Below are 12923 nucleotides of genomic sequence, written 5' to 3' on the forward strand. Positions count from 1 at the left end.
AGGAGATACACAACAGTCGGTGTAAGATATGAAAATAATAATGATTTATAATTTATTAAGGGGTCACAAGGAGGGGTGGAGCTGATACTAAGGACTCAATAGATAGTAAATGTCTACAAAAGAATGATGGCAACATATGTACAAATATGCTTGATACAAGTGATGTATAGATTGTTATAAGAGTTGTAAGAGCCCCCAATAAAATGATCTTTTAATTTAAAAAAGGGGGATCAGAAAAGGTAAATTTCAGAAAACTGAAGTCAGCTTCACATGAGAACTGCCTATCTTTATGACTACTCCATACCTCCAGTCTTTCTACCTGCTTTAATTATATATAGTGAAGACTAAAGAAAACAGATGCATTTAGGGGTTTTAAAGCAAGTTGTTTGCCTTGGAAGCTGCTATTCTGTGGCAGGAAAGGTATATCAAGTTCCCATCTAAGTTTTTGAAAACAAGGTGTATTAATGAACAATAAGTAAAGAAGACTGGAGAAGAATTGATGAATGTGAATTACGATGCTGATGAAGAAGGTAGGGTCCACATGGACTGCTAGAAAAAACAAACAATTCTGTCTTGGAAGAGGTACAGCCTGGCTGCTCCTTAGAAACCTGCTTATTAAGAAGAACATGAAACATAAATACCTAACTGCACATAATTGGTAGCAATGGTGTGAGTAAGAATGGGATTGTATATTCAGGGCTTTGTCATATACATGTTTTGCCACTAGAGTTGGCTGCTCACAAGGTCTTTTATAGCACTTTATAAGTATATTTGGGGACTACCATCTAGTAACCTCACTTGTCCCATGAACCCATCCCTCGTTCTAGCTGTGACTGTGTTATGCAGTGTTTGCCCTCACTGAAAATGCCTACGTATTATCTATGTAAACAGCAGCATCACTCAAGGAAGCTGGATGGAGTGACTATAGACAGAGCTCTTGCCCCTTCCCCACCCTTTTTAAAATGTAACAAGTACTTTGTAATGTTCCCCTTCCTCCTTTGAGAAAGCGTCAGGCGCTAGATGGTTCGAGAGGAGTACTTGTGGGGCCTGAGAGAGTGACCCACGGGTCCAGCTTCTTGATGCTTCATCACAAGGCTTGCTCCTGGCCAACCTACTGAAACGGCCCTTCCCAAGGGAACTTCATGGCAGAGCCAGCTGGCTGATCAAGAAGCTCCAGAAATAGGCCCCCAGGACTGACACTCGGGCATTGTGGTCTCTCCTTGCTGGAAACAGACACTGGAGCTAAATGACCCAACAGGGTCTTTTTCCTGCTTGGCCAAATTTTCCACACCACAGTCATCAAAGTCACCTGAAAATACCTTTGAAAAACATGTCGAGGCACTTTTCTGAGGGGCAAGTAGATTTGGAGTGAGTGGCTGTTGACAGAATTCCTCTGATAGCTTTTAGAACAAAGGACCTCTTTGAACCAAAGGACATTCCTGACACCCACCCTTCCTCTTCCTCCATGATTCTGTGGCTCCAGAGTCTCTGAAGGAGGCATGCACACTGGAATCACAGGGAACCTATCCAGTTGGCCTGGCTCTTCCCAGGGTCGTGGTGGCACGAGCCAGCAGAGGAGGTGGCACAGGGAACCGTTACCACTGAAATGGCAGCTTCCACTCCCAGAAAGGCTACCTTTTGAGAAAAACATCTACAGAGATTAGGGGAAAGGAAAAAGACAAGGCAAAAAAGTGGCTGCTTGAAGAGGACTTTCATTCTTTGAATCCAAAAGCTGGCAGACAGAATTAGCTGTGGAGACCTACTGGAAGTCCTTCAGGAGTGTGGGAAAACGCACCGAGTGTCAAACCCTCCAAGATGCTGGTCATCAAATGAGTTTCCAAAAAAGCATGAGATTTCTGCCTTCTCTGCTGCAGTCACTTCACCTGGGTATCACCGGGCAAATGGAAACAAATTGTCAACGATGGTCCCAAATGACTACAAGAATCTAGTTCTTCAGCCTGCACAACCAAGCCAGCGCAGGGAGAGCTAATAAAATGGAATACAAATCAGGATCCTTTGTTTGAGTCTAGAGTCTGCTTTTATCAATCTGATCTCTCTTACCAAACCAGTGGTCCTGGCTGATGGCACAATTCTAAACTCGGCTAAAAAGAGTCCCTCTGGCACCAACCCTCCTACTGACTTGGGTTCTTCTCGTCTAACCAAGTTGACTCACCGAACTTTGCATGTTGAAGACTTTGGAGGGTGACAGGAACAGAGGCGGCTCAGAGAACAGACTGTGACAAGCTGGGGGATTTGGAGAACAGTGCACTTGGAGCAAAGAATAAAGAAGAGGAAAGCTGTCATCAAAATGAAGCTGAACACAGGTGATTAAAAGCAATGGGATGGCAGCAATAGCCCCCAAATGATGAGAATTGCCGTCCTTACACAAATGACAGCATGACGCTTGAGCAGCTAAGAAGCCGTGGCTTTGCAGAGAATGGCTTCTCACAGGGCTGGAGGGAGATCCTGTATGGTGGCCCCATGAAGATGCACTGGGAACGCAGAAGTTGAGGACTCACACACAGAAAGAAGTAGCAGTGAAACATCAGACGACAGTATCTGAAAATAGGCATATAAGCGCTCACACTTACAGCTGGCCCTGCAAACGTGGCCTGTGCGTTTAGGGGGCGGATACAAAAGGAATTCTTCTTTACCTTCTCCTTATGTTGTTGAGTACTTCACGCACAAGACAAACAATCATATCCGAAAGAGAGAGTATGATTGGCTTGTTTAACTTTTGTAGTTCCCTGTTTTCTTAATAGAGAAAAGTATGGGTGGTTGAAAAGATTTAAACATATATAGAAAGAGGCACGCACCCAAAATATGGGATGATGCACAGGTGAAAGTTGGCAGTGCAGGGAGGAGAAGCCCCTGGTCTGCAGCAGCAGCAGCTTCTACTACCAGCCCCTGGGGCACTCTCCCCTCTGCTCAAGCAATCATTGTGAATGCAAGGTGACTATTGAAGCTATAACTATTAAATTAATGCTAACAATTTTAATTTTATTTTTGGCTTCTTGGGTTACTTTAGCCCTTAGCCAAGCAAATATGCTCTCCTTCCCTTCTCCTCCTCCCCCTCCCCCTCTTTCTTCTTCTTCTTCTTCCCCTTTTGGGTACAGCCCTAAGATATTTGGATATAGGAAATGTTACATTTCCTTGCAGCTTTGATATCCATGGTGGATGGTTAAAAAAATTGTGAGAATTCAAAGATTAAGATTATTTTGAGACTCTGGATAGGGCAAGATATGACAAAATAACGAGGTATAAATTATCAAGGGCATATGAGGGAGGGGGGAATGGGGAGGGGGGGGGAAAGAGGACCTGATGCAAGGGGCTTAAGTGGAGAGCAAATGCCTTGAGAATGATTGGGGCAGGGAATGTATGGATGTGCTTTATACAATTGATGTATGTATATGTATGGATTGTGGTAAGAGTTGTTTGAGTTCCTAATAAAATGTAAAAGAAGAAAAGAGAAAAAAATGATTAGGGCAAAGACTGTACAGATGTGCTTTATACAATTGATGTATGTATATGTATGAACTATGAAAAGAATTGTATCAGCCCCAATAAATTGTTAAAATTTTAAAAAAAGATTATTTTGACAATATTATTCATAGATGTAAATGATGTGGCTATCACAAGTCTGTTATAAGAGGAAAATACATAAAATCATTATAATAAAGTTTGTATCATAAGATAAAGAAATATGGATAAATAAAGACAAATCAATAAAACTACTGAATAATAGAAAAAAATTTAAATTCCTTGAATCAAATGATATTGAAAACATAACATATCAATACCTTAAGGACACAGCAAAAGCAATGCACAGATGGTAATTTATTGCAAGATATGCACACATCAAAAAAGAAGAAAGAACTAGAATCTAGTCTTCCGGCAACACCTTCAACAACTAGAAAATTAGCAGCAAAACAAGGCTATAATCCACAGAAAAAAATAATAATAAAGATTAGAACAGAATTAAATGAAACAGAAAAACAACAGTGTCAGCAGACTATAGACTGATTCTTTGAAAAGATTAATAAAATCAACAAGCCAATGGCAAAACTAACAAATGAAAGAAAGGAGAAAATACATATAACATGAGTAAGAATTGAAGTGGGCAGTGTCACAATAAAACCGGGAAAAGGATAACAATACATGCAATGAATATTTGCACTTCAACAAATTTGAAAAATAAATATGTTCCCAGAAACACACTACTTACACACACTAGCTTGGACTGAAATACAAAATTTGAGTAAACCAATCACAAAAGAGGAAATTGATCAGGTCATTAAAAAACTCCCAACAACAAAAAGTCCAGACCCTGACAAATCCGTTAGAGGATTCAAAGACCAACTGACACCAATTCTACTCAAACTACTACAGAGTATAGAAAAGGATGGAAAACACATGAATTCATTTTTTAAAATCATTTTATTGGGGGATCATACAACTCTTATCAGAGTCCATACATACATCAATTGTAGAAAGTGCATTTCTACATTCGTTATGCTCTCCACTTAAGCCCCTGGAATCAGCTCTTCATTTTACCCCTCCCTCCCCACTCCTTCCTCCCTCATGAACCCTTGATAATTTATAAATTATTATTTTGTCATATCGTACACTGTCTGATGTCTCCCTTCACCCATTTTCTGTTGTCCGTCCCCCAGGGAGGAGGTTATATGTAGATCCCTGTAATTGGTTCCCCCTTTCTACCCCACCCTCCCTCTACTCTCCTGGTATCGCCAATCTCACCATTGGTCCTGAAGGGATCATCCGTCCTGGATTCCTTGTGTTTCCAGTTCCTATCTGTACCAGTGTATATCCTCAGGTCTAGCCAGATTTGTAAGGTAGAATTGGGACCATGCTAGTGAGGTGAGGTGGGTGGGGGAAGTATTTAGGAGCTAGAAGAAAGTTGCATGTTTCATTGTTGCTACACTGCACCCTGACTGGCTCATCTCCTCTCCAAGACCCTTCCGTAAGGGAATGTCCAGTTACCTACAGATGGGCTTTGGGTCTCCACTCCATACTCCCCCTCATTCACAATGATATAATTTTTTTGTTCTGATGATGCCTGATACCTGATCGTATCGACACCTCGTGATCGCACAGGCTGATGTGCTTCTTCCATGTGGGCTTTGTTGCTTCTCAGCTAGATGGCCGCTTGCTTACCTTCAAGCTTTAAGACCCCAAAGGCTCAGCAAGAAAATTATTCAAACTAATTGAAAGGTCAACATATAAAACTCAGGTGAATTCCTTTATGCTAACCAAAGGAGCTCATAAAAGAATTGAGAAAACAATACCATTTACAAAAAGGCACCCAAAATATGGAATATTTATTAATAAATTTATCCAGAGAAACAAAGACCCATACAAAGAAAACTACAAAACACAACTACAAGGAATCAAAAGAAACGTACATAAATAGAAAAGATATATATCATGGTTATGATAAAGATCTACAATGTAAAAAGGTCAATACTACCCAAAGCAAACCACAAATACAATAGATACATAAGCCAATTGAACAGGTCTGAGAACCTAGAAGTATACCCATCCACTTCTGGAGAGCTGGTCTTTGACGAAGGGCTTAAGGGCATTAAATGGAGAAGTATTAAACAGCTCCTTAGCAAATGGTGCTGACAAAACTGAATGCTCATTTACAGGAAAATAAAACAAGATCCACTATCTCACAAAAAGATTTATCTGTAAACCCTAGAACTAAAAAGATCATCAATGAAAAAAAGGGAGAGATTTAAAGGCTTACATCACAAACTGGATCCACAAGACTTTCCACCCACTGGCTTGTGTTCTTCCTGTATTTTGCATCATTGCAGGTGTTTCATGAGTCTGAAGAGCAATTGATAGATTGGTATTGGTATTGGACATATGAGCTAATATTAGACTTAAGGACTTGATCTGGACTTGGCTGGGATGTTTTCTCAATGGTCAATTACTCTTCGATATAAAGCTCTCTATTACACACATATAAGTGGCTCTGGATTTGTTTCTCTAGTTAACCCAGAATAACACACCTGTCTTTGACTTTCCATTTCTACTGGGGTCACATGATTTCTCAGCTTTTTTTATTTTGTAAGCCATGAAATCACTTTTCAATAGAGGGCTGGGTATAACACAGGTAAATGGAAGTCTCTGTGAAACATCAAGAATCTGTCATCACTTTCAGAAATACCTTTGCAAAACACATGTCCTTTTCACCCAAGTCAGTTCTGCCTTGATTCAGATACAAGGTAAACGCCAATCCTCCACTCACTGCATATCCAGTTAAGAGCAGGAATTTATTGATCCCGGTCTTCCATCTACTTGCTACAGGTCCAGGCTTCTTGTGAACTACAGCTTCCTGATTTACTAGTGAGTCAGAAATATGCTGTGTGAAAATAGGTACTAGCAAAGGCCTGGAATTCAATTCCCTTTCTGGAAGGTAAATCTTCTTCACTGGGGGGTCATTGAATTGGTCCCACCTCACAGCGACATTATAGGACAAGGTAGAAGGTGTAGAAAGTCTCATCTGCTTCCTAAGGAATGGCTGGAAAGCAGCCCAACTCATAGCCACTACACAATTAGGGTTTCTAAGCATATGTGCAGTAGACCTTAAATTCTGAGCACTAGGTTAGTAGAAGGCTATGGTTTACAATGGGAACCCTAACTTCATGTTTGGGTGTCTATACAACCTCCATTGAGTTCTTTTATAACCTTTGTCTGACAATGTGAAAAACTTGGCCTTCAGGTAGAGTATGTTTGAAAGTAGATTACTATCACTCCCTAGCCAGCTCAAGGAAGGGCACCTTCACCCTGAGGGACTTGCTAGGTGTGCCCTTGGTGGAATTTTGGGTATTAGGGTGGCATAGCCAATGGTCATACTCTGACTGCTTTGATCGGAGGACCCTGAGCCAATCTTATAAGCCTTTCCATCTGCAAGAGTGCACATATTCCAGTTACAGCCCCTTTCCCATTTCTGTCGTCCTGCCTGCAACAGTGATGAATTGGTCTGCAGCCAACCAAGATTTTGTGACAGTTTCCTGTGTCCTCCATGTCTTATTTAAGTGGCTGCATTTCTCAGACACCATTATGGCCTCATGCTGATAGTCTCCATTATCTGGATGATTTGTCTGTATCTTGTCTTTGGCAGGTTTAAGACTTAATAACTATGTCTCCGTAAATTACATTTAGAGTTGGGATCTTTTTTTACCTTAGAATAGACATCAACAATACAGAAGTGTGGACATGGTAGGTCCTCTGGTCCAAAATTCCAGGTTCCCCTGAGTCTTTCAATGGGAGTCATGAGCAATGGTCCTGCTAGCCCAGGAGCCAAAAGTCTGAATATCATCCTTGTGGAAGGAATTAAGGATAATTGAACAGATTTTCATTACTGGTATGGATAGCATGGGTGCTCCATGGTCCACAAAGGCGAACAGAATGCAGAAAGAAGGCCCATCCAGCAGTAGTAATTCAATAAGGAGGGTCATGGGGGGTGGGGGGTGTTCCTTCATTTCAAACATGATATGGAGGTCACAATGTTGTCGCCGAAACCTGTGAGTCCTTGTCCTACTTTATTGCCAATTGAAATAAAGTGAACACTGTGTACAAAAGAATCTGACCAGAATGTGGCTTGCTGCTGAATTGGGAGATACCTGGGTCCTTTATGAGAGGGGCCCCAGGGGCACAGTGGGTTATGTGTTAGGCTGCAAACTACAAGTCAGTAGTTCATAACCACTACTCCCACAAAGAGTTAGAGGCTTAGAAACCCACAGAGGTGTTCTGCCCTGTCTATACAGTCACTGTGAGTCCGAACTGACTTGATAGCAATGCCTGAATCCTCCATCCCTTCCAACCTCCAGGATTCTGACTCTTTTCACCCTCAAACCCAGCTCTGTTAGTAAGAGGAGGTCTGGGATCCTGGTGGTATAGTGGTTTGGAGTTGGGTTATGAGTCTCATGGTCAGCAGCTCGAAACCACCAACAGCTCCACTGGAGAAAGACTGGACTTTCTATTCTATAAACAATCACAGTCTCAGGAACCCACAGAGGGTCACTATGAGTCAGCCTGGACTTGATGGCAGTGAGATTTGTAATTGGTGAGTCATGATCTCCTGGAGGTTCTCTTGAGGGATCTCTAGGTTGAGACCTGACTTGGGTAGAGCTGTGGGTCAGATAATATGGTTTCTTTGGGTGCTCTTGGATCCAAGGTGAGTTGAAGAACACAGATGTTTTTACTACACATGCTCGCTGTCCGAGTTCAGACTGGGAGGACCTTGGGGCCATTCTTTGTAAAAGGGTCTTGGGATGAAATGCTCCCCAAGATAGAAGATTCAGCTAAGAGAAGGCGTAGTCACAGAGTAGTAATTTGGGAGAGGTGGGGGAGTCATAGAAAAGGAGATAATGGTCTCAGGGCTCCAATAGTAAGCAGTAAAGGTGAAATGAAACCTTCTGCCATCATAAGACCAATTAGTTATAAAGGAGTGTACAGGCTTGTGACCCAGGATTGTGTTCACCGCTGGCAAACCCCAACCAATCTCGCTGCCATGGAGTCGCGTCTGACTTATAGTGACCCTATATGATCGAGTAGAACTACTTCTTTTTAAAAAAATCATTTTATTGGAGCTCTTACAATTCTTATCACAATCCATACATACATCCATTGTGTCAAGAACATATGTACATTTGCTGCCATCATCATTCTCAAAACATTTGCCTTCTACTTGAGTCGTTAATATCTGCTGCTCATTTCTCCCCTCCCTCCCCACTCCCTCCTACCTCATGAACCCCTCATCATTAATAAATTATTATTATTTTGTCATATATTGCACTGTCTGATTCCCCCACCCCTGCCTTCTTCTTTGCTGTCCCTTCCCCAGGGAGGAGGCTATATGTATATTCTTGTAATCAGTTCCCCCTTTCTACCCTATATTCTCTCCACCCTCCAGGCATCGCCACTCTCACCACTGGTCGTGAAGGAGTCATCTGTCCTGGATTCCCTGTGTTTCCAGTTGCTATCTGTACCAATGTACATCCTCTGATCTAGCCAGTTTGTAAGGTAGAATTGGGATCATGATAGTGGGGGGTGCGGGGGGGGAGTATTTAAGAACTAGAGGAAAGTTATATATTTCGTTGTTGCTACCCTGCACCCTGCCTGGTTCATCTCCTCCCCACAGCCCTTTAGTAAGGGGTGTCCGGTTGGTTACCATGGGTTTCTGAGACTGTACCTCCTTACAGGATTAGAAAGTTTCATCTTTCTCCTGTGGAGTGGCTGATGGTTTCAAACTGTTGAACTTGTAGTTAGCAGCCCAAGTTGCATTTGTGAAAGAAAACAAAACCGACAGCAGCAAAAGCAATAACCACCCTATTAACGTATTTAGTGTGTTGTCACCCACCTCTCCACCCCCACTGCAAATCAGGAACACGGATTTCATGTCCTGCCGGTGGTGTCTCACCTCAACAGGACAGATTCTAGAAAGCAAAACCTCAGTTGCAGGCTCCACCCACTGGACTGTGATGCCAGTGTCCTAACGAAAAGAAAATCCCCTCTGACGGTCCCTCCAGGAGACTCCTACACTAGCCTGGGCTGTCTGCTCCACAGCTTCCCCGCCAGCTCCTCCCTGCCGGAGTTGCATCACCAGGAAGTGAAAGCAAGAGCAGCTTTGCTCTGCCGGTTTCTCTAGGTTGTTAGCATCTTAAAAGTGAAACCGCTGCCTGCTCCTTCCTCACTCAGCAGATTCCTAAGGAGCTGTCGCTACTTGCTCGCTTAGCTACTCCAGGAGGGAGCCTCAGGGCTCAGCAGGGATAGAAACGTCCTACTTTCTGGTTTCACAGAGCCCAGTTCCACCCTTGCAATTGTCCTCAGCCTTCAGTCCAGTGAGGTCCTCCCACTATGATACCTAAATAAGAAGGTTTCTAGGAGACCTGGTGGCACAATGTTTAAATACTCTGCATCAAACTCCAAGGTGGACATTAAGAACCCACGCAGTATTGTACAGAGGGCCCTGAAGATCTGCCCTCATAAAGTAACTTCTTAGCAACCCCATGGAGACCCTTGCCTTACAGGGTCACTATGAGTTAGAATAGACTGGAGGCATACACCAACAATAGTAGACTAGCTCCTGCTCCCGGAGACTCTGAAGACCGACGGTAAGGGTCAGAGGTCCCATGCATATAGGTTATGGGACCTGACACCTCCAGGCTTTGTAACCAGTGACGAAAATACTGAAAAACCACCATCATTCTGAATGGAGAAACTGGTTATGAGTGGGTGTGAAAGGGTTAGAACTGTCAGACACTGGGCCCTGACCTATTTGTCCACATCCTTTGGAGAATCTCAGAGGCCCTGAAAATGTCATAATGGGTACTCCTCGAAGCCTGGGATGCCTACTCCTGCACTCCTTCATCTTTCTTTCCCAGGCGTAGCTCCTTTGAACTTGGAGTCTCCTGAGTTCTTTCATTTGGCTGCCGCCGCACAATCTGCATTTCTTCTCAAGCTGTGATTAATCACGTATCCCTGCCACGTCCTATACCCTGGTGTCTCACATATTGTGAGCTAAACAGGACCAGAGTCTGCTGACTGCTAACCTAAACGTTGGCCATTCAAATTCACCCAGAAGTATCACAGTACAAAAGATCTAGTGATCTACTGTCAGTGGATTCTGGTTAGGTGCTATGGAGTCCATTGCCAACTCATAAGCAACCTCAAGAGTCACACAGGAGAGAATTTCCCTCTAGGGTGGCGGTTCTCAACCTGTAGGTCGTGACCCCTTTGGGGGTCAACCGACCCTTTCACAGGGTCACTTCAGACCATCAGAAAACACATATGGCCTTAGAAAGTGAGACACCGCTCCTCTATCCGTTTCCAGGCAGGTCCACCCACATGCAGATACGCCCACCTACGAGTGCCCAGCATGAAGACTGCAATCCATGCTACACCATGGTACAAGACAGAATTCATTCATTTGTCATTGGAAAGAAATAGTTCACAATATATAATTACATATTGTTTTGTGATGAATCACTGTGCTTTAATTATGTTCGATTTATAACAATAAAAATACATCCTGTAGATCAGGTATTTACATGATGATTCCTAACAGTAGCAAAATTACAGTTCTGAAGTAGCAACGAAAATACTGTTATGGTTGGAGGTCACCACCACATGAGGACCTGTAGGAAAGGGTCGTGTCATGAGGAAGGTTGAGAGCAATCTCTCCAGGATCAGCTAGCCAAGTCTTTCTCTTGGGGAGCCACTGGGTCGTGTGAACCCCCAGTGATGTCCATCCAACTGCTGAATGGAAAGGAGCTTGGGTGTCACCTAGTTAAGATGAGAGCCAAGGAAGCCTGCGGAAGAGTTTTATTCTGTGACATGAGGTCGCCACGAGTCGGACGTGATTAGACAGCAACTAACATCAGTTTGTTTTTTTGTTTTTCTTCTGGACTCCCTAACACCTCGTCCATCACCTACAATTTCCTTCTTGTACATAATGAAATCTTAAGCTCGTGCCTCCTTGGAAGCGTGAGCTATTTTGACTCCTTGTCATTCTGATGTTTTATCCCCTCAGCCTTGTCCCACTCTGCCCCTTCATCTGGGTAGACTCAAGTGTAGCTATTCTTCAAGACCCAATTGACCAACCCCGTTTTATTTAAATGACCTTATTGCTGTCTGACAGCCAATTATTTTGTTGTTCTGGCAAAAACTAAATCACAAGATTCGCTTTCTAACGGAATAAAGAACAGGCCCGTCCTCAGAGATCTGACTTCTATCCAGAATCTGACACATACCAACTGTGTGAATTAAAGCAAGCCTTGTTTTCTTTCCTATAAAATGACAATGTTTCACCTAAAATGCTTCACAAGACAAGCAGAGATCGAATCACTTGGGATACGTCTGCGTTCCCTCCCGCACCAGAGTTGTACAAAACTGTTATTGTCACTTGTTGTACATTTCTTTCTTCAATAAGATTTACCCTTTAATAAGAGGTCTGTGTTCTTATTCAAATCTCAAACAAACAAAAAAAGCATCACTTGAAGCCCTCAATGTTGTTGTGTACAGTCAAGTTGAATCCAAATCATAAGTGACCCTTCTAGACAGGGGAGAAGGGCCTGGTAGGGTTCCACACGTGTAAAACCCGCCCACCCCCCTCCACTTTTTATTATGAATTGGAAAAGCTGACAGAGCAGATTGGTTTTCCAATTCATATGAATTTTGTTTCATCACCTCGGCTGTTATTCTCCCAGTGAAACACCACTTACCCGTTTCCCCTCACATTTCCTGTTTCCATGCCGTCTTCTGAAGGAATCACTTCTGAACTTCGTCGTAAGTGCTGTCTTTTGATTTCCGGTGGGTGACTATTCTAAACTGTGCACGCCTCACCAGGGCGGTTGGTTGTTCCCCTATTTGTTTCCATATCACGAGCCGGCCTGAAAACTGCTCTAAGGGGAGGCGTCCAGACCTGCAGGATGATTAAGCAGCGGTTCTCAACCTGTGTGGGTCGTGACCCTTTCACAGGGGTCGCCCAATTCATGACAGTAGCAAAATTACAGTTGTGAAGTAGCAACGAAAATAAATTTATGGTTAGGGGAGGGGAGTCACCACCACATGAGGCACTGTATTAAAGGGTCCCGGCAACCCGCCAGTCCTTATTCGACCTGTAAGTCTGGTCATGTTGTAAAATTTTAAGTTTTGTTCCACATTTTCTCCACTCTGTTCAGGAACTTCTAAGGTGGACTTTTGCAGGACCGTTGGTTACGGCAGGCTGTCGTCTTTAGGGAGCCGTTCCCAACTCTCTCCTCAGAAAGAGCAGTTGGTGCATCAAAGTGCATCACGGGCCTCCGCGGGCGCTGGCTGGATAGAGCAGGGCCTTGATGGCTGATGGCTCCTTCCTTCCTTATGACCGACCCCGCCGGGAAGCAGCCTCT

At 43.3% G+C, this 12923-nt stretch overlaps 1 pseudogene; it reads left to right on the top strand.

The window, feature by feature from the left end:
* The first annotated feature begins 1246 nt into the window (after positions 1 to 1246).
* LOC142439049 (vasculin-like protein 1 pseudogene) lies at positions 1247 to 2563 on the top strand (annotated as a pseudogene).
* Positions 2564 to 12923: the final 10360 nt, after the last annotated feature.

This window comes from Tenrec ecaudatus, chromosome 1 (assembly GCF_050624435.1).
Source record: "Tenrec ecaudatus isolate mTenEca1 chromosome 1, mTenEca1.hap1, whole genome shotgun sequence".
Classification (NCBI taxonomy): Eukaryota; Metazoa; Chordata; class Mammalia; order Afrosoricida; family Tenrecidae; genus Tenrec; species Tenrec ecaudatus.